The sequence below is a fragment of the Triturus cristatus genome, chromosome 6 (assembly GCF_964204655.1).
Source record: "Triturus cristatus chromosome 6, aTriCri1.1, whole genome shotgun sequence".
Taxonomy (NCBI): domain Eukaryota; kingdom Metazoa; phylum Chordata; class Amphibia; order Caudata; family Salamandridae; genus Triturus; species Triturus cristatus.
Genome location: NC_140589.1, coordinates 1073842055 through 1073867354, shown reverse-complemented (window position 1 = coordinate 1073867354; position 25300 = coordinate 1073842055). Strand labels below are relative to the sequence as shown.

Genomic DNA, 25300 nt, shown 5'->3' with positions numbered 1-25300 from the left:
TCTTCCCCCAACATGGTTGGATTGCCGTACAGCCCCACAAAGTATGCAAAAAGTTACCATCCTCCGCCCCACATCTCAAACATAATGGGAACTGAATGGCGCCCATACTCCAAAGTAGGAATCGAGTATAATATATGCGGTGTATATATTTGAATTGTGTGAGATGGTAGGGCGATGATATCAGGATTGTTTTTGTGTAGGAAGATGCCTCTTTCTGCACAAAAACAATCCTGCATACAGTGGAAGCACCCTTGCACTATGGTGCAAGGGTGCCTGTATTGGCGTTAGGCTGCCAAAAGGGCTCCAGCGCAGGGCAAAAGGTAGGAATGTGCCGTATTGACTTAAATATGGCACATTCCTGCAGTTTTCCTGTCACTCAGTGCAGCAAGGTGACTTGCTTCACTGCACTACTTGACAAGTTGATAAATCTACCCTTGGTCTTTATGATGTCTTATTTTCATGTTTCTGCTATCACACTGTTGTGACCGAAAAGTCATCTTCATTTTAATGGATGTGCACCCCTACCCTGAGTGCCCAACTGTACTGATGTCTGGATCCCTAATGCTGATTTTTGTTGTCATATGCAAACATGGAATATGCATGTGAGCCACATAGGCCTGTCTCACAGATTGAGGTCCTGTTGGACAGGGAGAGGCACCTAAAGCGCTTCCCACAATAGTGGTCGAACATTGCTTCCTTCCATAGGAGTTAAGCTGCTGGAGCACTGTGGTGGCAGTATACTGTGTAGTGATCAGTAGGAGTAAACAGATCCTTTTTAACCTGTGTCACTGAAGTGAGGCTTATGGGTTCACTCACTTTTTAAGGTTCCATTTTTGTCACCCCTTGGCCACCATCAGTTGGAAGTGCTGCACAGTGCAGGAGTGGTGACTCTGCGCTGGATGTGTGTGTGCCAGGAAAGGGTACCATACACGGATAGGGCAGTGCTGTACAGTGCGTGCATGTGCTGGATGTATGTGTACCTGCGAGGAGTACACTACATGAAGAATGTAGCACAGTGCAGTGTGTGCATGGTGAGTGCATGTGCTGGGTTTATATGTACCAGCAAGGAAAATAGTCCATGAAGGATGAAGTGTTGTGCATCATGTGAACGGTGAATGTGTGTGCTGGGTGTATGTGTGCCAGTGGTGGCACAATACATGGAGGTAACAGTGCTGGATGGTGTGTGTGCTGTGTATATGCACTGGGTTATGTGTGCCTGTGGATGGTACAATACATGGAGGGCGCTGAGTTTCGTTTTGGGAGACTCAAGCCTGTATGGTAAAGAAATGATGAGGTATAGAAATCCCTCAGACAGATTTAGGTATTACTGCATTCCTATGAGCTGGGTGGAAACACTAGTGTTGGGGACGTGACACCTCCCCCCGTACAATTAAAAGGGTGCTCTTTAATTCAGTGAGTGATCACAAGAAAGAGACCTGGACACATATCAGGAATTTGCTGTGGCTGATAAGAGAATCATAAAGAGTAGGGCCGGGAGCCCAAGATTATCCTTTTGATGCACACATCATTGTCGCTGACATCCAGATGTGAACTCTAGTCACTCCCATGGCTTGTGTTGTGAGACTATCAGCTTCGGAGTCTCTCCTGCTGTGGCAGACAGCTTTTCCAGAGGAAGAGGAGAAGAATGTACTTCAAAAGAAGCAGAACCCCAACATAAAACTTCAATGACCCAGAGTCTCAATCACATTTGGTGCCTGGAAATTGCCTATAAGAAGGGGAGTTTGAGACCCTAAAAATTGTCACCAGCCAAGCGGCCTGATGGGCTGTGTGAGGAGGGGAAGCTCTGCAGGGCTTCTGCCTGTGCTCAGGTTTGGAGGCCAAGGCCTGCTAGTCTCCATGGTGGGTGAGGGGACATCACCCAGGGAAACGAAGACCACCTGCCCTAAAGCCTGGAGCACCAGCACCTGCCTGCGTGACAAGATCAGTGTGGCATGTGAGGAAGAGGATAGCACTAAAGAGCCCTGTTAAGTTGACTCCCAGTGCCAATTGTAAGGGAATGTCTGCTTAAATGATCGGGTCATTGCCTGTGTGTAGAAATGAGTCGGTGACTCCTATATGCCAAAAGAGGGCCACCATGAAGATAGCCATGGAAAAGAGTACCCTGCAGTACAGGCGGAAACCTGCAGGGTACCGCTAAGGTGACCCCATGTGCCAGGAGATGGTGCAGTGGAAAGGACTGCGTTGCAGAGAAGGGTTGAAGCCTGCACAACACTGTTGTGGTGACTCCGTATGCTAGGAGGGGCCATTGTGGTAAAGATTGCCATGTGGTAAGAGCCAAAGCATTGTGTGGCAGCTGTGCGCCAATCCCATATGCCAGGGGGGGCTGCTGGGGGTACTTGTGCCTTGTTGATCTGGCAGGAACCCGTAAACTGTGAGCAGGATCAATGCGGACTGTGACTCACGTGACCCTGTATAATTAGTGAGGATGCCATGGGAGTATTGCCACCGGAAGTCGGGATTGTCAGAATCACCCCTACAGGAAGAGTGCAGAAAAACCTCAAATTGCGACCATGAGAGGCCGAGATAGAGCCTGTGTCTGCTGAGTGCAGACGCTGGGCCCTCATGCAGCAGACTCACCTGATCGGGACCGGAGCTCTTGTGAGCATCCACAGACGTGGCACACTCCAAGACTCTGCGCGCTTCACTCCTAATGCCAAAGCAGGTAAAACTTGTTTTGGGCCTTCCAGCCCTGGGGAGACTAGCTGTTGAAAGCGCTGCAGTGCTAAAACTCTTTTGACTTGACTTTAAGAGTCAGAGTGAATTCTTGAGATGTGGCCTGCTAGTTGAGCATTCCCTGGATGTGGCCACCAGTGAATTGGGAATAAACCCTATAGTACTGCGAGGGAAGAGTGGGACATGGATTTGTCATTGAAGAGCTAGAGGCTCGACCTCAAGACGAAATGTGTTATTGTTTGTTAATGTCACATTATTCCTTTGAATGAGTAGAGTTAGAACTAAAATGCTTCTCTTTTCTATCTAAATGAGGGTTCTCTGACAGAATATCTATGTAAATAATATAGATGAATAAATATAGAATGCAAAAATAATGACTCCCTATTCATAAACAAGTCAGTACAAAACAATCGGGAAGAAAATGTCGAAGTCAAAAATATAGTTGTACACAACATCGATTTTTATACGTATATAATAAAATAATAGATATTAAATATATGAAATAATAAAAATTAATTACAAAACATAAAGTAGATTTAATATACATTTTAACAAATAAACGTAATTAAAAAGTTAAACACATAATAATTAATATATTTAATTTAAAACAATTAAGAAACTATTAATTTTAATGTATGTTATAATTAAAAAATCATATATACATGTAAAAAACAATATATATATATATATTATATATCTATATCTATCTATATCTATATCTATATCTATATCTATATCTATATCTATATCTATATATACACAAAACAAAAGGTTGCCCAAAGTGGAAAGCCACACACGAGGGGGTATCACACACGTACTGCCGGTGGTCGTACGCAGCCTGTCATGCACCCTTCCTCCATCTTGCCAAACGCGTTTCGGGCGTCATCCCGCCCTTGATCACTGGCTGCATAACGTAGGACAGAAAACAAGGCTTGATTTCACACACCTAATTTATTGAAATACGAAGTCCCGCCCATGTGGGCGTTCCGCCCATGTGGGCTGTGGCAAGGCATTGTGGTTCTTGCAGTTTCATGCCACGAACTCCCGGTGCATAAACCCCAGTGGGTACCTCAGTGCCAACGTTAATAGAATATAAACCCCAGTGGGTGAGAAGAGGTGGTGACTTCCGCTGTCTTGGGAGAGGAAGTCAGGCATTGGGGTGCTGTGCGGCTGGTAGCTGGGACCCTGGGGATTGCCGGCCTACTTGTGAGTACCATGCAGCAGTTTTTCTTCATTTTTCTTCATTTACGGTCAGACTTTTGGCTTCTGGTTTTAAATGTGGGTTACTGGGCTCGGGGTTTGACTCTTTTGTCTGGATGCTGTTTTAGGGGTCTGTGCTCCTTGCTGTTCTACGGTGGATCTCAGGTGTTGGCTGAAGACTGTGCCTAGTTATTTTTGGTATCTTGCAGGCCAGGGTGTGCTCTTTTGCTCCTTGCTAATTTTTCTGCTGCCAGGCCCTGTGATCATGGGCAAACATTCACAGAAGAGCAGGCATGTGGAGGTTTCCTCCTCCTCTTCTTCTTCTGGGTCTTCTTCCTTGCCCTCTCCTGCATGCTCCAAACGGCGTATGGAGGGGGATGATGCCAGACTTAAACGTTTAATTAAGGAGACCTTGCTGGAGATTGGTGGCACTCCCCGTTCCAAGAGCTCTGGACGTGGTCCGCTTTCTCACTCTTCTGCCTTGGAGGAAGAGTGGATGGCGGGTGAGGAACATAAGGGCAAATACGTAGACAAGGATATATTGCCAGATTTGTTGAAACATGTCAAATTAAGTATGGGGTTTCCTTGTGCTGATGCGCCCAGCACTTCTGGGGGTTTCCTTGCTTTGCCAGTTTCAGAGCTCTGCTACAGTGGATGATCTGGTCCATCCATCTATCCATAAGGTTCTTAAACGAGAGTGGAAGGAACCTGACCGCATTATGCTTCCCCTGTTAATGGCAAAGCTCTACCCTCTTCAGGATATGACCAAGGACTTTCCTGACTCCATACCTATTGATTCTTTTGTGGCCAGTCTGGTGGATCGTACATTGTTGGGTGAGGAGGTGGTGGTCAGGGATCCCGTGGATAAGAAGGTGGGCGTTTCCCTTTGGAAAGTTTATTCTGGTTCCCATCTGGTTCTCAGGGCGGGCATTTATGGGACTTACGTTGTTCAGTTGCTTATCTCAGATATCAAAGCTCTTTAGGGGTCTATGGATGATTCTACAGACTGTTCAGGACTTCTGGAACATATTGAGCGGCAGGTGGAGTACCTGTCTGATGTTTCCTTCGACGTGGTGAGAGCGTCGGCCCTGTCTTGGGGGCCTTGTGTGGTGGCTTGCCGCAATTTGGTTCTGAAGGACTGGAAGACGGATTTGGCCCAGAAATCCTCGGCCCTTCGGTTGCCCTTTCAGGGTACCATGATGTTTGGGGAGGAGTTGGAGGTAAAACTTCATCGTCTTTTTAAAGAAAAGAAACATTCCTCCTTGTTTAAACAATCATCCTCTGTGGTGTTTTCTTTTAAACCCAAGTCCTTCTTCCATCCCCTCTCTAGGAAGCAGGTTTCTCATGGCCGTTGGAGGTTTTCTTATGGTAAAGGTCGGGACAAGAAGGCTAAGTCTCCTCCTGCGAAGCCTCGTTCCTGACTGGAGGCCGGGGCCGGATTCTCTTGGTCGGATGTCGGCTTTGCAAATTTCTCCCAGCCTGGGTGCAGTCCTGTTCCGCTTTGTGGGTCCTGGACATTGTGAGACTGGGGTATCACATCAAATCTTCGGAGCCTCCTCCTGACTCTGGTGTCCGTCCAACTCCCTGGCCATCTTGTCCGATCAAGAGATGGGAGCTGTGTCTGGGGATCCTGGCTCTGTTGTACAAGGGGGCTGTTCAGGAGGTTCCTCCTTTGGACAGGGGGAGGGGGTTTTATTCCATAATTATCCTGGTTCCCAAGGTGACAGTATTTGAAGGCCCTAAACAAATCTGTGTTGCATCTGCCATTCAAGATGGAGACTCTCCAACGCGTAAATTCCCCGGGTCATTTCATGTGCACCCTGGATCTTCAGGACGCCTATTATCATGTCCCTATTCACTCCCAATCCTGTTGGTTCCTGCGTTTTTGTCTTCAGGGGCAGCATTATCAGTTTCAGGTTCTACCCTTTGGCCTTAAGTTGGCACCCAGGCTGTTCATCAAGGTGGTGGTGCCGTTTGTGGCTTCATTCCATCTTCAGGGTGTCCTGATTTATCCTTACTTGGACAATTGGCTGCTCCATGCTCCTTCCAGTGATCTGTTGTTGTGGGATTAGGATTTGGTGTGTCCAGTGTTGGGGGCCCATGGGTTTCTGCTGAATCTCCCCAAGTGTCAGCTGGTACCATCCCTAGACTTGACGTCCATAGGGGCTCGTTTCTGCACCAATCTGAATCGGGTTTTCCTACCTGTGTCGGTGGGGGGGGGGCTTGTGTTCCCTTGCTCGTCATTTTCTGGAAGGGTGTTCCGTCCCAGTCCATCTCTGGTTGCAGCTTCTGGGACTTATGGCAGCAACAGAGTTCACGATGCCTTGGGCACGGTTTCATCGGCGGCCTCTTTGGTTGTTCCTGTTGTCTCGGTGGGATCCGTTGTCTTGCAATTTGTCCCTCTTGGTTCCGGTGTCCCTTTCGATCCTCCCTGCTCTGCACTGGTGGACGGTGTTGGACAATCTCTCCAGGGGTCTGCCTTTGCAGCCCTACACTCCGGTTGTTCTCACAACAAATGCCAGTGCTGCGGGTTGGGGGGGCGACATTGGGGTCGGATTCCCTTCTGGGTGGTTGGTCCCTTCTGGAGGTTCGGAGATCTTCGAATTGACACAAGTAGTCAGCTGTGTTGTGTGCTGTCATGGGGTTCTGGGATCGGTTGTTGAATCATAATGTGCTGGTTCATTCAGACAACATGGTGACAGGTGGCCTACCTGAATCACCAGGGGAGTATCAGGCACAAGTCCTTGAATGCTGTGGTGTCCCTGTTGTTTTGCCGGGTGGAGGGGCACCTCTCGTCTCTGACAGCTGTTCATATCTGGGGGAGTGAACAATGGGGTGGCAGAGGTCCTCAGTTGGTTTTTCCCAGCCTCCAGGAGTTGGCTTTGACCCCTGTGGCCTTTTGTCTGGTGTGCGTGAGGTTCGGTGTTCCTTATCTCGACCTCTTTGCTTCCCTGCTCAATTCTCAGCTTCCAGGCTTCTGCTCCCGGGAGCCTCAGGCAGGGGCTTGGAGGATGGATGGTGTAGGAAAGTGGAATCTGACAGTATGGCTGCCCCCAACTTTTTGCCTGGTATTTGGATTGTTTTTGACTAGTCTGGCTGGGATCCTGCTATCCAGGACCCCAGCCTATCTGCTTCTTCTCTAAACTGATGTGAGTAAACTAGGTACAACCCAATTGGATACTGAGGATACCCTGTCAGCCCTTGTAGATGGTACCCTAGGTACCCAGGGCATGGGTCCCTCAGAGGCCTACCAGGGCTGCAGCACTTATTGTACCACCCTGGGACAGCCATACCAAATGACACCACCAGACCACTACTGTAGTCTGGGTAAGGTGGTGCGTGCACCCCCTTACAGGGATACAGGTACCCTGTATCCCACCTATGTACAACACATGTATTCTCATTGGTCACCCCTCAAGCAGGCCTTGCTAATCCTACAAGGCAGGGTGCTAGGATATGTGTGAGGGGGGACCCCTACCTGAGTAGGGCGCCTCTGCAACCCTCATAAAAATCATTGCTGGGTTGTTTGTAGTGTAGCCATACCATATACTCTTAACCGCATTATAAGTATATCGCGATAGCGTGATAACTTGAGAATGGCTACACAGAACCATATCGTGTTTGGTGTCAAACATGTAGGAATCATACCCCCAGTCCAGCCATGGGCATGAGGGCACGATTCCCCCCTGCTAGAGGGGCGATATGGGAAAAGCGGCCGAATTTAGACACCAATTTAAAAGTGCACACATATCACAAAATGGATGCTACTCGCCACCCACACGACTCTGGCTGCCTGTTGCTGGGCAAAACCCCAGCCTCGGCAGCTGGACAATAGGGATCCTGTTGCAGGGAGGTGCCAGCACCTTCCCAGACAGGCTATGTGGATTGGAACTGGGTGGGTGCACCATAGGATGCCTTTCAGAGTTGCACGTAGGCTTCTACAGCGCCTACATTCTGCATACACCGCCTGGAACTGGTTCAGGGGCATCCTGCCCCTCGCCCAAGCGGGAAACACACAAAGGGGAGAGGGTGTAGCCACCCTTTCCCGCCTCAACCCTCATTGGTGGACACTGATCTGGACACTCCCCTAATCTTGTGGATAAAGGTGAATAACGTCTCCCCAGAGAATCAGATTAATCTTGGACTTCACAGACTTGACCTTTGACGAGCTGCTGCCCAGCTGACTGAAGAAATCTCCCTTGGGGTAAAGGAGTTACCCCCCTGCTTGGCAGGCACCTGAAACACTGCAAGTGACCCGGTTGGAACTTCGCTGCTCCTTTGGACATCGACGACTCCTCTCAACCCTGAGGTGGGTTTCCTAGCATCCCAGAGGCTAGTGAGCTTGCCCAGCAAGTCTGAGCACCATGGACCGCGTGGGTGCCGAGATCCCCAATACCCCAGGACACCGGCCACCTCTTGCGTAGCACACGACCCTGACCAGTGGGGAAGTTGTGCTTTGGCCCAATATTGAGCCAACCTCTCAGCAGCAACTGTGCCATAGATCAGCGCCCTAGCTCACTCCGGTGGCCCGTGGGCACCCTTTTACGCACTCCAAATTGCTGCCTTCCGCGGTCCCTTGTCTCTCGACTTGTGGGCCCAATCTTTACTTTTAAGAGATCCCCTGGTTGCTTCAGGCCTGCTCTACAGTCTCCATGAAGGAGACCTCGCCTAGACCTCGTGGGTCTGCACCAGTAGCTGATTTGTTCATCTTGCATGGGTTGGAGTTGCCAAGGCTTAGTGGATCCAATCCGGACACTAACACCATAGCGACCCTCATCCGTTGTGGGACAGTTGCCCTCCAGAAGCTGGCTTTCCTTGAAGCCTCCCGGAGCCCGTGGCTGCAGATCCAATCTACACCTTTTCCACTTGAAGCACCCGACATTGAAGGGCTCTTTTCCTTGAGCTCCCTGGTCACTGTGCCGTGACCCAGACTCTGTCCCCTCTGCTTCCAGGTTCTTCTCTACAAGATCTACAACTTCATTCTTCACGGCATCATCAACGCTTTTGGCTAGCAGCAGTTTTGTACATTTTCCCATTGAAAATAAGCTCGCGACCCGACATCGAAAACGACCTATGCACCCGGCTTCCCTGGGGTAGGTAACAGTGGTACCTCGATACTCCCGTGGTAGTGGGCTCCTCAAAAGCTTAAGTCTAAGTTTTTAAATTTGAACTCCTGCTAGAAGTGTCTTTAATCTGTTTAAATCAAACCGCGACATTCTCCATAGGCTTTAATAAAGATCCCGATAGCAGCTATTTCCACTGCACGTGCCTCCCGTGGGTCTCCTTCCTCATCACCTGGGGTGGATTCTCAAGGGGCCAGCGAGCCTAAATGCCCTAGGCATTGTCTGTAGAATTGTTGTGGTTCTTATACTAATTTTTTAATATATGTTTTGGTCCCCCCTGGGGCCCTGTGATTCCAGTGCTATTTATTGTATCTATAAATGCTTGTTTGAATTGTAACTTTACCTCTAGCCTCATAAAGAGACTTGTGGGATTCTGTTTAGAATAAATACATATATTTTATATTTATACCTGTGTGGACTACTCTTTCATTTGGTCATTCAAGAGGTTATCTATGGTAAAACAATAAGCTTAACACTCCTTCAAGACTTAGCCCGAAGGCTGCTCTCCACAGCTAACACTAGGATAGCTTTCTTTAAAGATTGTCTTTTAAACCTATCACTATACGAGTCGAATTGGACTGGTGCAAGGTGGCCACTATACCTAGTGACCAGCATATGCCAGGCCAACTTCTCACAGATTTTCTGACCATTCCTTGGCCGTCTCTCCTGCTGTGTGCCTTTCTACCCCTTTCTTTGATTTCTCGGTTTCTGTCTCGTCTGGCGGTGGAGGGTCAGAAGGTGGTGGTGGTGGTGGCCTTCTGGCCCCGCCGATCTTGGTTTCCCACTCTGAGGTTGTTGGCTGTTCAGGGTCCACAGTTCGTCCTGTACCCTTTGTCTCCCTTGCGGTCTTCTCCGATGTTTTCAATTCGGCAGCTTCATCTGTCAGTCTGGAAGTTGAGAGGCAAGGGTGGAACAATCGAGGTATCCCTGAGCATTTAGCTTTGGCCGTTCAGCAGTCCAGGAAGCCTTCAACCCTCAAGTCCTATGGTCGTCATTGGGATAATTTCCAGCGTTGGTGTCAAGGTCTGACGTTGTCTTCTCTGGTTTGTCTTTTGCCTGATGTCCTTCAATTTCCCTGGTAGGGGTTTGAGAAAGGGTTGTCTGTCTCTACTTTGCGGGCTCAGTGGGCTGCTATCAGAGCTTTCCGTTTCCCCTTGGGGAATTTTTCTGATGTGGACGACTTGGTTTCCCCGTTGCTGCACAGTTTTTCCTTGTCTCGTCCTGTGGTGCAGCCTTCTTTTCCTCTTTGGGACCTCCCTTTGGTGTTGCGGACTTTTAGAGGAGGTTGATTTGAAGTTTGTTACTTTCAAAGTTGTTGTTTTGGTGCCCATTACTTCGGCCAGGCGCCTTGGGGAGTTGGATGCTTTGATGGCTCAGGAGCCTTTTCTGACCTTTTCTGATGATGGGGTGGTCCTGCGTTTGGATTCTTCTTTTGTTTCCAACGTTCCTTCATCGCTCCCAAGAACTGATCCTGCCTGCTGAGTGTGCAGAGCAGGTGGAGGGTGATGATCTTCCTTGGGCTTTGTTGGATGTTTGCCGGGCATTGCGGATTTATGTGGACCGTACTCATCCTTTTAGGAAGTCCGACTCCCTATTTGTTTCTTTTGGCATTTCCTCTTGGGGTGCAGGGATTCTTCTTCCTTCATTGGTTGCTGGCTGAAACAGGTTATCGTGTTGGCCTACTCCCTTTCGGGCTTCCCTACTCCGGCTGGTGTTCAGGGGCTTTCTACTTATGGGATGGTGGCCTCTTGGGCTGAGGTCCACGGGGTGTCCCTGTCTGAGATCTGTAGGGCGGCCACACGGGCTCCTGCTAAAACCTTTGTTAGGAATTATCACATTCAGAATGTTCTGGGGCATGATGCTAATTTTGGTCTAGGGGTTCTTCAGGCTGTATGTATGCTCCTGAGTCCCCTTTTTTCTGATCCGTGTTTCAATAATCTCACTGGGTTTGCTGTTTGATCTGTGCCCTGGTGGTTTGTTGCGGGGTGATGGCGGTTGCTGCTTCGGTATTGTGAGAAGCTGGCCTGTTATATGCTGTCCAATAATTAAAGTGGGCACCATGTACCAGTCCAAACAACCCTTATGGTGATTAGGTCAAAGATAACCTTTATTGAAAGCTATCCTAGTGGTAGCTATGGAGAGCATCCTTCAGACTAAGACTTCAAGGAACGTTAAGCACCTTGTTTTACCAGAATGCAACTTTATAGTATTGGTTAAATGAAAGGGAAACCACACAGTAGTTATAAAAATATGCATTTATTATATATAATACTCTCTAGTATCCTCTACACAAGGATAGAACACAAATCAAATAATACAGTTGCAAAGAATCAAACATAAGTAGCACAATACACAGTGGACTCAAAGGGGAGACCAAACCATATACCAAATAAGTGGTATAAGAACCATGACTCGGGTCTAGATCTAGTCTAGAAGGTGTAGAATCGCTGGGACCCCAAGGAACCACCCAAGGTGAGTAAGTAGGGACCCCACGGTGGACGGCTGCAGTGTGAGAACACAACTGCATGCTCGTACAATTTAATGGGAAAGTCACGGTTGGAAAATCAGAGATTAAGGACCCTTCACAGCAGATTACGAAGATAACCTTGGAATTTAAGAGTTTGAAGAGCCACCCCACCCATGGATACCTTTGCACCAGAGTTACCTATCCCAGAGGAGCCGGGTGCATAGGCACGAAGTGGCGTCGGAAACCCTCGTCGTTCTCTATGGATGTCGACAAAGAAATACTGCCGCTGGAAGTACGAAAAGTGTCCAGTGGAATCCAAACATGGATTCTAGATGAGAAGAACCTGAAAGCAGAGGGGACCGAGTATAGTTCACCTTGGAGTGATCAGGGGCTTGGTAGACGAATGCCCACCAATGTCAGGTGCTTCAGGTTTAATGATGGTGATCTTGACTCTTCAGCTGCGAAGACCCGGAGCCATCTTGGACAACCAGGAGCCTGAGGCGATCTGTCCCACAAAGGATGTTGAGTGCTGAGGGGTCAATGTCCGGCAGGAGCACCAACAAGCCTTGTCAGTGGCAAACAACGTAAATGGTCAAATTTGGTGTCGATCTAGCCCAGCAAGGACCAGGAGACTCACCACAGCAAGGGTAGTCAGGGCAGGCCTGGAGCAACCAGGGGAGCCCAAATAAAGCAAAGTTGACCCTCAAGTGGACCCACAGGCTGAAGGCACAGGTGTTGCGAGGGGACCTCAGGCGGTTTCACAGGACACCAGCTAGCAGGGCACAGAATTTGAGGATGCTGGAGTCCTTCTCAGAAAAGATGCACTGGGGTCAGGTCTACATGTGGCCCATTGCACGGAATTGTTGCACAACAACAAGCATGTGCAGCTGCAAATAAACGCGGAGCACAGGGTTAAGGGTATACGGTTCCCACGAGGGATATCTGCCTCAAACTCAGTGAGAGGACAGCTCAATCTTGGAGACGTTCAGAAACCTACTTCCTGTGTTACTGGAGCCTTTGGAGTCCGCAGGAGCTCAGGACCAGCAAACCAGTCAGATGCGTTACGGTGCCTGTGCAGGGGAGGGACTCCTTCACCCCAAGGGAGATTCTTCTGTTGTCTTGGAGGTCCACAGGGTCCAGCACGGAGCCTGTATGGATCACGGAAAGAGACAAGACTGGGGACGGCAAGGGAAGATGAAGTTGAGCCCAAGGGAGGTCCAGCGAAGTCCAGCTTGTCCTGGCGGTCGAAGTGTAGTGGTATCTTCTTGCAGAATCTTGTTCATGTAAACCTAATGTCCTGTAGCCAGGTAACCCATTTTTTATCCACGGATAAGGGTTGGACAGATTCTAGGGACCCTCATAGGGGAGGGACAAGACAGAGGGGTGGCTACACTCATGTCCTTTGGAGAACGTTATGAGCTGGTACTCTTCCTCATTTGATTAGGTATAATCAAAAAGACCATTGAGTCATTTTTTTGAAAAATGTTTGTTTGGTTTATTTTTTAATAAGTATTCTTTCAGTGAACCATCACAAAAGTTACATCCTTGTTTCTGTATGTTGTTGTTCCGAGATCGTAATGGTAAGTACTAACAGCGTGAAGCATTAACGCGGGATTGTCCCTGGACTACGACTGACTGACATAGATCTTAAATATTATTTCCGCTCATAAATGTGAAGACTTACTAATCCTTAACCTTGACATAAAGTAATTGTGATGTGCTACTACTTCGAAATATAAGCCTTCAAAAAGCCCTGGCCTATTCGAGCCACTGGGCGAAATACGTGTCGACTGTTAGCATTTACCATTACGATCTCAGAACAACATACAGAAACAAGGATGTAACTTCTGTGATGGTTCAATCAAAGAATACTTATTAAAAAATAAACAAAACAAGCATTTTTCAAAAAAATTACTCAATGGTCTTTTTGATTATACCTAATCAAATGAGGAGTACCACCAACTCATAACATGTACATGAACTATTTTTTGAGGCCATAGAGGTCCAGTGCCTCGATTGAATTATCCTGGGCTATACTATCTAGAATTGGGATCCCTGGACCCTGCAAATTTGGCAGCTACTCATGTCCTTTGTCCAGTTTCGCGCCAGAGCAGGAGCAAATGGCTCTGAGAACTTGGTTTGAGCTGGATTATGCACAGGGACACCAAATGTGCCCCTTGTGCAGACTTTCTGGCACGGAGACCGTGCACCCACCCAACCCCAATACACTTAATCCTGTCTGGGAGGTGGTCACACCTCCCTGTGACAGGATACCTGTTGTGCTGCCTTCCCCTGCTCAAGCTTGGCTCAGGAGCAGGAGGGCAGACTCGTGTCTGTGGCTGGCAGCATCCATTTTGTGCTGTAAGGCTCGAGAAAGTTGGTACCGGTAGACTTAGATACCCCCAGAACCTCGGTTCTGAGGGGAGGAATCAAACCTCCCACACCAGTTAATGTTGTGGAGGTATGATTCCAAGGTGTTTGACACCAAATACGACATACTTTGTTGCAGTCATTTTCGAGAAAGCATTTACCGCGAGCTTATAATGCAGCTCTACCTATATGTCTGGCATTATCACGTACAGCCCGGGAGAATGGTCTCCGAAGACTGCAGAGGGGCCCTGCTCATGCAGGAGCAACCTCTCATGTAAAACCTAGCACCCTGCCTTCAGCATTGTTAAGGCCTGCTATAGGGGTGACTTATAAAGTTTTAAGTGTAGTGATATATATATATAGTGAACCTATATCTCTCTTAAGTGGTGCAAGCACCAGCTTACACAGGCAGCAGTAGCAGACCTGAGGTTTCATTTTGTATGGCCTCTCATGGGTGGCATAATACATGCTTCAGCCCATGGGAGGCCTCTGGGGTACCTATGTCCTGGGTACATGTGTACCATTTACTAGGGACTGAGAAGGGTACCCCAGTATCCATTCTGGAGCTGTATCAAAGTACATACATATCAATCTAAGGTAGAAAGCAGATAGGCTGGGGTCCTGAATAGCAGGATCCCAGCCAGACTAGTCAAAACAGTGGGTGCAAAAAGCAAAAAGTGGGGGTAACCATAAGAAGCAGATCCTACTTTCCTACAGGTATTCTCACTTCTTAATATTAAGTGGACGAGGACAGGAGGGACCTGGGGGTAATGTCCTATTACTTACCAGTAATCTTCATTACTTTGGGTCCCATTGTCCTCGTCCCCTTCATAGCATCCCTCCGGGACTTGCCGGCCCTCATCTGGGGCTTGATGGTTTAGGAGGATTGGTGGGAAGGGTACGTTATGTACTCCAAGGGGGAGGGAGAGGGGTGATACCAGCATTTCTTCTTTCTTTTTTCTGTAGTTGAGATGGATTATCTCACTTGTTAATATCAAGGGGATGAGGACAATGGGACCCGAAGTAATGAAGATTACCGGTAAGTAATAGGACATTCCCACTCCAATGAGTGCAACAGTAGGGAAACTGTTGGATAGCAGAGAAGTAAAAATTACTATTCCCACTCCAATGAGTGCAATAGTAGGGAAAGTGTTGGCTAACAAAGAGATAACATTTACTATTCCCACTCCAGTCAGTGTAACAGTAGGGAAAGTGTTAGATAGCAGAGGGGTAAAAATTACTATTCTCACTCCAGTGAGTGCAACAGTAGGGAAAGTATTGGATATTGGAGGGGTAAAAATTACTAGTCCCACTCCAATGAGTGCAACAGTAGGGAAAGTGTTGAATAGCGGAGGGGGAAAAAATCACTATTCCCACTCCATTTAGTGCAACAGTAGGAAAAGTGTTGGATAGTGGAGGGGTATAAATATTTAGAAACAAAAACATTGATTATTACATAAATTTACTTTTTGTATTTCCTACCCTATAACACCACACAATTCGCAACCCATATCTAATTTTTTTTTTAATACTTCCATAATTAACATTATTAATTGCCAATTAAATGAATATTAGTAATTTAAAAATTAATTAACTCCCCATACTTTCCCACTATATCCCCACAACCCACAGCTAACATTAAAATGTACAAAAACTAATCACACAATTAAAACTTATTTTCAATTAAAAACCTAATAGTATTTAACAACTAATTATAAAGTAAGTAAAATTAATTTACTCGCCACCCTTTACTCCTAAAAAAGTAAAACCCACACACCATTAACCAAATGAAATCAATTAATCAATCAATATTAATGATCAACTAATTATTAATTAATTAAACATAAATAACTCCCCACCTTTTACCCCTAAAAACCCCCAAACCCACACCTAAATTTAATTACACAATTTCCATATATAATTTTCAATTAATTAATTAATACTAATTAAAAACTGATTATTAATTAAACATAAAGTACTTCCCACCCTCTACCCCTATAAACCCCACAACCCGCACATGAAATTAATTACAGAATTTCCATAATTTATTTACAATAGATTAATAAATACAAATTAACAACTAATTACTAATTAATTAAACATAAATTAATTCCCACCCTTTACCCATTCAACCCCACAAGCCACACCTGAAATTAATTAGACAAATTCCATAGTTAATTTTCAATCAATGAATTCATTTACATTAACAACTATTTGTTAATTAATCAAAAATAAATTACTTCCCACCCTTCACCCCTATAAACCCCACAATCCGCACCTAAAGTAAATACACAATTATCATAATTATTACCAATTAATTCATATTAACTACCAATTCATACTTAATTATAAATAAATTACTTCCCACAATTAACACTATAAAATATCAATTAAATAAATATTATTAAATAAAAAATAATTATTAATTTATTATAATTAAATTGCTTCCCTCCCTATTCCCCTATAAACCTACAACCTGCTACGGAACTCACAAATGCAAAATTTAATTACAATAAAATTGATAACTACTAAAAAAATAACACATATATTAAAAAACATAAACAATACTTATACAAAAAACATACATCACATACATTTAAAATATTAACTAAAATACATAACACTAATTTAGAAAATCGATATTTTAAACTATATTTTTTGCAAACTATATTAATGACTTCTATATTTTTTTTAACGATATTTCTTATCTTAAAGCCCATATTCTTGACCACAATATTTTTGCTGTCAATATTTCTGTGTCACGATATTTCCAACTCGATATTTGTGTGAGTCGACATTTTCAACTCGATATTTTGTCTGAATACCATAAATGAGTATTTAGCTGGACATTTACTTATTGCTGCTGCACACTCTGAGTTGTGAGCCCCTGTCCACTAATCTGTATCCACACCTCCCTACCAGAGGAAGCCTTGGGCTGCTCTTTCATGTCTGCCACTGAGAGGAAAGAGCAGAAGGGGTATTTGGCTCTGTTGCTCGGGATCCAGAGATGGTCGGGCCCTGTGTCATCAGAAGTGAAAGGCCTCAAACCCCATGGTTGGGCCCAGTAGCCCCTATATGCCCTATGGCCCCCCGAAAGGGGTTTTGACAAACATAAATTAAATGATATTGATATTTGGAAAGAAGAAAAGCAAATCATACACCCCACCTCCAGGATACCCCATTTTTGGGCATACTTGCATATGGAAGGATGATATGGGGGTCTGCCTTTTGTTTGCGGAGCCTGCCGCTGTTAAGGGAGGGGCCTGATCAATGGAAGGAGTGCAACTTAAACGGGTTGATTTGGTGATGTAGTGTTTGTGGGAATGACCACACATCAGTAATTTCAGTTGTGGGCTTAGAAATTAATCATTACCCTCACTTTCAAACAATTGAAAAATAATTTTAAAGCAAGAGAGAACTGCTTTAGCACTCTTAACACTTTTTTGTCCGCTTGCTGTTGCAAATCAGGCCTAAATTGCAACTCCATTAGCAGCAGCCAAGACCACACCCAGCAGGTGGTTTCCTAGGCAAGACACAAGCACCTCATGAGATGGCTCCATGCTAGGCTTCCCTTACAAAAAACTTAGAATTTACAACCAGAATTCAGTTAAAGTGAACATCGCACTATGGTAGTAGAGGTTTCCAGGTTTTACATAGTATTTCACCTTTCTATTGTGCCATATTTAGGGCCGAATGCAGACTGATTTTGCTGTCTGTAATCTATTGTTTCTAATTCTTTAACATATAGATACAGTGAGTAGACTTTGGCTCCATCCAGAGGAGAATTTCTGTTTCACTTCATGTTCTTGGCAATTTGGTGTATCTTTTGGGGTCTCCTGGAGTGCTTGCATTGCAATGCAAGAGGGACTATTTCCTATTTAAAATACATACTCAACTATCACACTTTCTATCACATTAATTTATCTGATACATGCTGCACCAGTACCACCAATGGTACCTTCTATACAAATATCAGTGCCACAATACCATCAGCATCAATATCACCAAATACAAATACCAGCAATATCAGTACCTCCACCCCAACACAAAAATAAATATCAACAATACTAATATCACAAGCGGTACCACCACCAATATCACCAGTGCAGTGCCACCAATACCACCAACAAAGCAACAATACCACCACAGTCATCATCACCAATATCACCACCAAACCGCTCACACAAATGCAGCCAATACCAGGCACCACCACTACAACCACTAGGAACACCACCAATATCACAACCAGTACACCAATGCTAACAATACCCCCAGCCGGGCCACCAATATCACAACCACCAACAACAGTACCAATAATAAATCCCTGCCAATATCATAACCGGACTACCACACCACCATTACTACAACACAGCCAATACCACCAGCAAGAATACACTTCACCAGTACAAGTACCACTACCACCACCAATGCCATAAATACCAAAACCAACACCACTCCACCAATAATATCACTACCAATAACAGACCACCAAAAATGAAACCAGCACCAATTCCACACCACCATCCATGCAACACCAATACCAACACCGCCATAATACCACATACACCACACCACTAAGGCCACCACAATACCATCACCAATATCAACACTGATAACTTCTCCACCAGCAATATCAAAAACACCAACAACATCACCATTACTACACCACTACTATCACCACCTCTATCAAGATTTGGCAAAACCAAAAGGTCTTACTTGTACCATTGCAAGGAAATACATTTCTGCATGCCTGTGTTTCCATATGTTGTCACATTAAAGCCAGACCTATTGGATTTCCTGAAGCTTTTTCCAGAGCAAGTTTACCTTACTATGGTTGTAACAAGCCAATATTATCGTAGATGTTGCAAACTGCGTTATAAATCAGACTTTCAAGCTTTGACTATGAATTGAATCAAAGCGTGGCTCTGAGTTCTTACATATTCCAGAGGGCAGCTCATCCAGTTTGGTTTTTTTCCCTTTACATTCTAATCCTTATATTCCTGAATTTAGAATGGAATGAACAGGACTGCAAATTCCAGAATGAAACGAAAAACTTGGACTGGAAAAGATATACATATAGCTAGGAGAAACTTGAGATTTCAGGTTTTCATCACTTAATGGAATCACTCTAGTAGTCGTAAATGGTGAAAAGTGATCCCATATGTTGACAAACACGCAATCACAAATAAAGTTCACGCTTGCCAGATTTATTCTCATTAATTTAGATGTGTGTTTAAGTTATTTTCAGGTCAATCTGCGTGGTACTTTAAGACTGCTCTTTCACATTGGCTGCGAAGAAGGAAAATGTGATTTGCAGTTTGCTAGACTCATGCTTTACGGAGCATTAACACATCATCTAATCACGGTGTTGTGATAGAGGACACCGAACAGGGCTTATTTGTTTCGTTGTTCATGTCTTAAGGTCCAGGCGCACTGCAGCAAAAAGGCAAACACGCGGCTGGCTTAACATATTTTGTAACTGACACAGAGTGCAGTGTTTTCGGGAGTTGAGAAAAGTACCTGTTTTGCTTCCAAGCTTCACAGCGAGGAATTACTGCACAAAGAATCTTTTGATGCTGGTTTAGTAATGGAAATACAGTCCCTGTAGCCAGGTCTGCGGTGTAGTATATATGTTAATGAAAGTTGTGAAATAGAAAAAAACTCGCCCAACATGGCCAACATCAGATACACGAAGTCCCATTACCCCTCCATCCTAAATACAACACGACTTTCATTATTATTACATTACAACATTAAATCCTTATTTATAAGATTCAGATATAACATTACTGCATTTATGTGCATCTCGAGCCCCGTTTTCAATTATGCTTACTTGTGTTTTTTTTTTTAACCATATTCGTAGATGCCAGCAACAAAAATATTGGTTTTAACTACGAGGTCTAGTGATAAACATTCCACGCTGCAACGCTCGGCCTCAAATTGTAAATGTTCGTTTCGTTTAGATTAACGCCATGCTTGATATAATCCTTGTCCACATAATCTGACAAACAATGATCCTATTAACAAACAGTCAGCTTTGACCAACTCGTTTGTGCTAAATATGTTAATACCCAGTGCTTGAAATGTAAAAATAGAAGTGCAGGTACTCTGTAGCAGAGTACTTGCTTGCTCCTCAAAAGTGCCGGTACTCTCCAATCAAAAGTATTAAATCTCTTGAGAAGTGCCAGTACTCTCCCTTAAACATAAAAAAGCGCCGGTACTCCTTACCAGGCAGTACGGGCCTTAAGGCACTGTTTATACCACTTAGAAAGAGGTCTGCTTCGCATTCAGTACTTTTCAGGTCTGACCAAGGATCGTTTTATAATGGCTTTAGCCAAGGGCCTGGGTTTTTTTTTTTTTGCAGCCTGGGTTTTTTTTGCACTTGAGGGGTCTAAAGTTCAGATATATAACTCTGAATTTTTACGAGTTAATGCATGAATTTAAAATAAGTCGAAAACAGAGAGAAATATTCTCTGCTCAGTATTTGTGACTTGATGCATTAATTAATTTAGAGGAATTTGGAGTTACGTTTTTTGAACTTTAGACACCTCAGGGTATGTTTCTGAGCCCCTTGCGCTGCCAGTGGCCCAAACTACGAAATCATATTTCTTTGAATGGCCTCATAGATATGGAGTAAGGCAAGGCGGTTTCTCTGTGTGCTTCTTTGCACAAAGGAAGAGTTCAATGGATGGTACATCGGCATTCCCATGCACCAATCCATCGGATTTAACACAAATCTGTACCTGGTCATATTCATAGTCAAAGATTTGTGTCAAAACTGTACATCTCCTCAAATGAGGCGTAATAAGGAGACATGTTTTCATTTCACCTTATTTTTCAGGTCTTAATGGATCATTTTTACACTAGAAGGGTCCCCTTTCAGTACAAAAGCTATGCTTTAAAGAACACACACACCCTTTTACATTGGCACAAGGATGCATGTTTTGCCAGTGCTAGGGGAGAGAAATAATGAGCCATAATTAGAAGATATGGGGCACTTTTTTCTCTCCCTGTGAAACTTCTTCGAGTCAAATAGTAGTTTTGGGCCCATGTGAATTGTGACGTTGCAGTGAGTAGGTCCATTCGATGCAGAAATGTTAGAGCAATCTTTGTTCGCCCCAACCCCGATACAAGCAGCACACAGACGGCTTGTCTTGCTGCTGCTGGCCCTTACCTCGTGAGGCTCTTTACCGATGACGTCAGGCTTGCAAACGAGATGCGAGGTTCATACACGCTCAGGCGATCGGGGCTTCCTGTAATAAAACGAGAAAACTGCGAGTGTTAAGTACATGTAATTTACTTTTTTGTTATTAATCATCTCCCAATCTGACATTCGGCGCTTTCAAATAAGCTAAGGGTAGCCACTGAGACACGATAATTGTGAAATTCCAAAAGAATGCAAGTCGCAGTTTTGACACCTAATCAAGTTATGAAATACTTCACGAATGTTTTTTCAAGAGCGTACTTTCAGTGTTTACATTACATACCATACTTACGATGTTGATCCAAATTGGTTCTTATTCATGTACTCATATTGTTAAACTTCAAAACGGCTTCTTTAATACATTAATTAGGTTTGAATATGTCTTCCAATTGAATAACTTCTACTTAGGGCACTTTTTCCATGCGCTTAGAGTATGCATGGCCCATAGATGCCGAATAGTACTGTCATGTGTGGCATCTTTAGCTAGTCCCGAGAATGTAGTCGTCAGAATTCTACGTTCTGGTCTTTGTGGTTTCACTTTTCGAGATAATATGTAGGAGCTTACACAACCCAACTGACTGCCCAGCTCTCAATTTACCTGCTTTTGGAGAGTGACACTTGCCCTTAGGGACCTTAAACCCGCTCACACGCTACCCTCTTTTCTTCACCCGCCTTGCTGCTTGCTGCTATGTACTGTGGCTGGATTTCAGAGACTCTGTTGCTGAACTGGCTGAAATGCCTGTCGACAGAGAGTTTACAGCCGAAAGAAAAGTGCAGCAAGGCGGAGTTAATTTGAAAAAAAGCATGACCTGGCGCAAGCATTGATGTTTATTCAGTAAGTAATCCAGAATTAAAAGCTTTAGTCAAGCCCCGTGTACTTTGAAAATAGCACTTCACAACATAGAAAGGTTGAATATTGTAATTTTTGAGTTAAAAGAATTGGAGGTTCCCGGCGAAACTGAGTGTTGGCATGCATGAAACAGCATCCCGAAATCTTGCCTGGCAAGCTGCTGCAAAGAATTGAGGGGATTTGCAGACATTTAATCGCGGGACAAACACTGACTCTCCATGGATGTAGGTGTTTGCCCCGTAGTTAAACGGTTCTTTTTTCTTTTTACTGGGGGTGCGCCCACGTGCCTCCGCTGCTCTGTCCACTGTGCCCAAACGCAGTTCACCCCTCAGAACTGCAGCGCTTTTTAATGAAGCGCTGCAGTGCAGGCGGCGAAACGTCAGTCGGCATAATTAATGCGGGCCAAAGGCAATAATGAAGGTTCTCGAACAAGGTGGTAATTGTACTTTTGGCATGCCTGGTGTGTTACATCCTTGACAAACTTTTGACACCCCTGCCTCCAGCTTGCGCCTTTGCCACCAATCCCCTACCTGGAGCAGAACTCTGAAGTTTCTCGATTCCACGTGTGAGTTGGGTAGTTAGTCCATCTTTTTTAGGTCTCGCCTACGCAGCGCGCATGTGCTTTATAGGAAAAAGACCTTTAGCCATCGATTCCCTTTTTCAGGCAAAAACGTGCACGCGTTGCATTGCTTTGAATGGCAACGCATGCACGTTTGGTGATTCCCTTGCGGGAGCGAGCAGCGCCATCTGGTGCCAATTATCGCGCTCGCTCCCGCAAGGGAAACGCTGTGCTTCCCTGCTCTCGGCCGCACTCTCCCCACTTGTGAGTGCGAGGCGCGCGCGCTTGTCTTTACATTCTTTCATTCTGAAATTACAGTAAATCAAAGCACGAGTACAGTTTTCTGTACTACTGCTGATTTTCTTTGTGCCAATAAAAGCCTACTTCCTGTGACGTGCATTAGAGATAAAAGGGGATTTGATACCTGTTCTAAGGACACCTGTCAGCTAGGACTTACATTCTATCCTATCAAAACTATGTGTTTTTTCTTTTTTGTAATATTTTTATTGCAAGCAAATGGTGCTACGTTTTGGCAGTGGCATGATTTCTTTATTTTTTATTCTTTTTATTTTATGCTTGGCCACTGTTCTTTTGAGATTGTGGTATTATGTTAAGCAAAGTGTTTTATTACATACCCATTTTGCGATAATCCCTTAAAGGTATAAAATGACACAAAATCTTTTTACCTCCCTCCCCCACCCCTGGAACCGGCCCGTCCGCAACGTCCTTACGACGACACAAACACGATTCCGTTTTCCTGTTCCAGTCACTGGTGGCCACTCAGCTGGGGTGGATATTTCAGTAAGAATGGGCCGTACCCGCCACCCACCCACCATGCACAAGCGGCGTACGTTGCACGCGTTCTGCCTTACAACAGCTGGCGCCAGAACTCATTAAGTCACAGAAAAAGGGATGACAGGCGGGGAAAGTAATGCTGACAAGAGCAGCCCTGGGTGGGAGGTTTGTTTTTACCGATTCATTTACCAGAAGAAAAAAAAGTTCCCACTCAGGGGCCCAGCCCTCCCAAAAACAGGCATGTGACATTCCCACACAGTGAATCAGGGGCTGAGACGGGATTACAGTTTAAACCCGTTAGTTCCAACCAGGAGACAGCAAAGACGCCCATCAAGCTCCCTTTTGTTTCTAAGACACTTATCAAAAGCACCCCCTGCCCCTACCCAAACCTACTGAACTGCCGCCCCAACAAAGCACTTTTTCCAATTATACTCTCTAGACCTTTTCACTGATCCCTGCCCTGTGAATGACGTGCGCGTGCCCGCTTGGTATATGTAAAACAGTGGTCCCTGGGGTTTAACGTAGAGAATTCTGAAATACGGTTAATGCTGCAAAGGTTAAAAAATAAACCACGCAAGTAGACAAAAAACAAAACGCTTCAAGCTGTAGACAGAATACGGTTTTAATAAACGGAGGACCACGAACAGATATCTGAAAAAACAGAAGAAAAAGCTAATTCGTAGAAAATGGGTGATGGAAAACAAAACTGTCACCAGCATGTGACGCCGAGCTGCTTGCAGCCCCCGGAGTGCAGAGCTGGGGGTTCTTTGTATTATAGCTACTAGTTTAGCCACCTAACGGACTCCTCAAAGATCGCAGCCACAGGGGTCATGCTGGAATTGAAGGCTTACAGTACAATGCGAAATGAGACACTGCAAGTCCCAGAATGCAACGTGCTCATGGCCCAACAGCTAGGACCGAACGAAGGAGTCGCCGGGCGCGAGGTATCTTGATAGTACAGAGACCTGCACTTGTGCACAGACAGGGAAATGTGCAGACCGGGGAAGTGGGGGTTGGGGCGGGGGTGCAGGCACTCAGCACAGATACTGGGAACATTGTAGAAAAGAAGCAGAAGGGATTACATCCATGGCACTCTCCATGGGGAGAGGGGAGGCTTCCGGGCTCCGATGGTTTCCCAGAAATCGAGAGACTGGTGTCAGACTTTAGCTCGGCGCTGTAATCTCTTCAGGTTTAAACAAGTCGAAATAACAAGGGAAAGAAGACCGCACTAGACTCTGTGTGTACCCCATCTTTACCGGATTAGAAACCACAGGCCACCCAGTACCTGAACACCTCACATGCCCAGCGAGGGGCGTGTGTGATCACAAGCTACCCAGTGCGCGTGCACCATGGGAGGTGAAGAAGAAGCAGGGGGTCAAACCCGTGTCTATAGACCTCCACCAACCATTCAAGCAGGCCCAGTACTGCGGGCACTTCAGGGTTAAACAAACAGCCGGGATTCCTGCCATGGAAAAAACGCAGAGGGGTGAAAAGGAGGGAAAAATGTGGAGTTTCCAGTGAGAGCAGCAGCTCAGCTCAGGATCGAAAGTATGTCACTTTCCAGCCAAAAGCGTACCTGACGCCGAGCGCCGGCCCCGTCCAGGCCACGGAGCTGCGCTTCCCTCCCAGGAGAGACGCCCAGATGGCCCCTGTGATCAGAAACAACGCGAACCACAAACACACAAAGGAAACCTGCAGTTTCAATGTCTGGGGCAACAGCATCGGCCTCTGCCCCCAACCCCTGCCCTCCTGTAACAACGAAATTCACCCGGAAAAACTTAGAGAGCACCGCGGTTAAAAGTTACACTTAAACATCTCAGCACTACATTCAAAGAAACAAAAACGCAGACTGCATCATAACATCGAGGTTAAATAAAGGGGATTCATGTGCGTCAGAGGGTCGATGTTCTTAAAAGTGGGGTAAATGGCACTCGTCCCCTCACAATCTTAGTTCCCTCATTATAATGCACTAGTAATTGCATCTCTCTGCAACTGATGACGTCACTGGCCTCATGGAAGGCAGCCAAGTGGTCTGGGC

The 25300-nt window shown here is 45.5% G+C and overlaps 1 protein-coding gene across 1 annotated transcript in view; it reads right to left on the bottom strand.

The window, feature by feature from the left end:
• The window catches only part of VIT (vitrin), a 1751009-nt gene that overhangs the window by 1375790 nt on the left and 349919 nt on the right, over positions 1-25300 (bottom strand). Inside the window, exon 2 of the mRNA XM_085611942.1 lies at positions 21029-21107. The gene's annotated coding sequence lies outside the window, so the exon portion shown is untranslated. The remainder of the gene's footprint in view (positions 1-21028; positions 21108-25300) is intronic.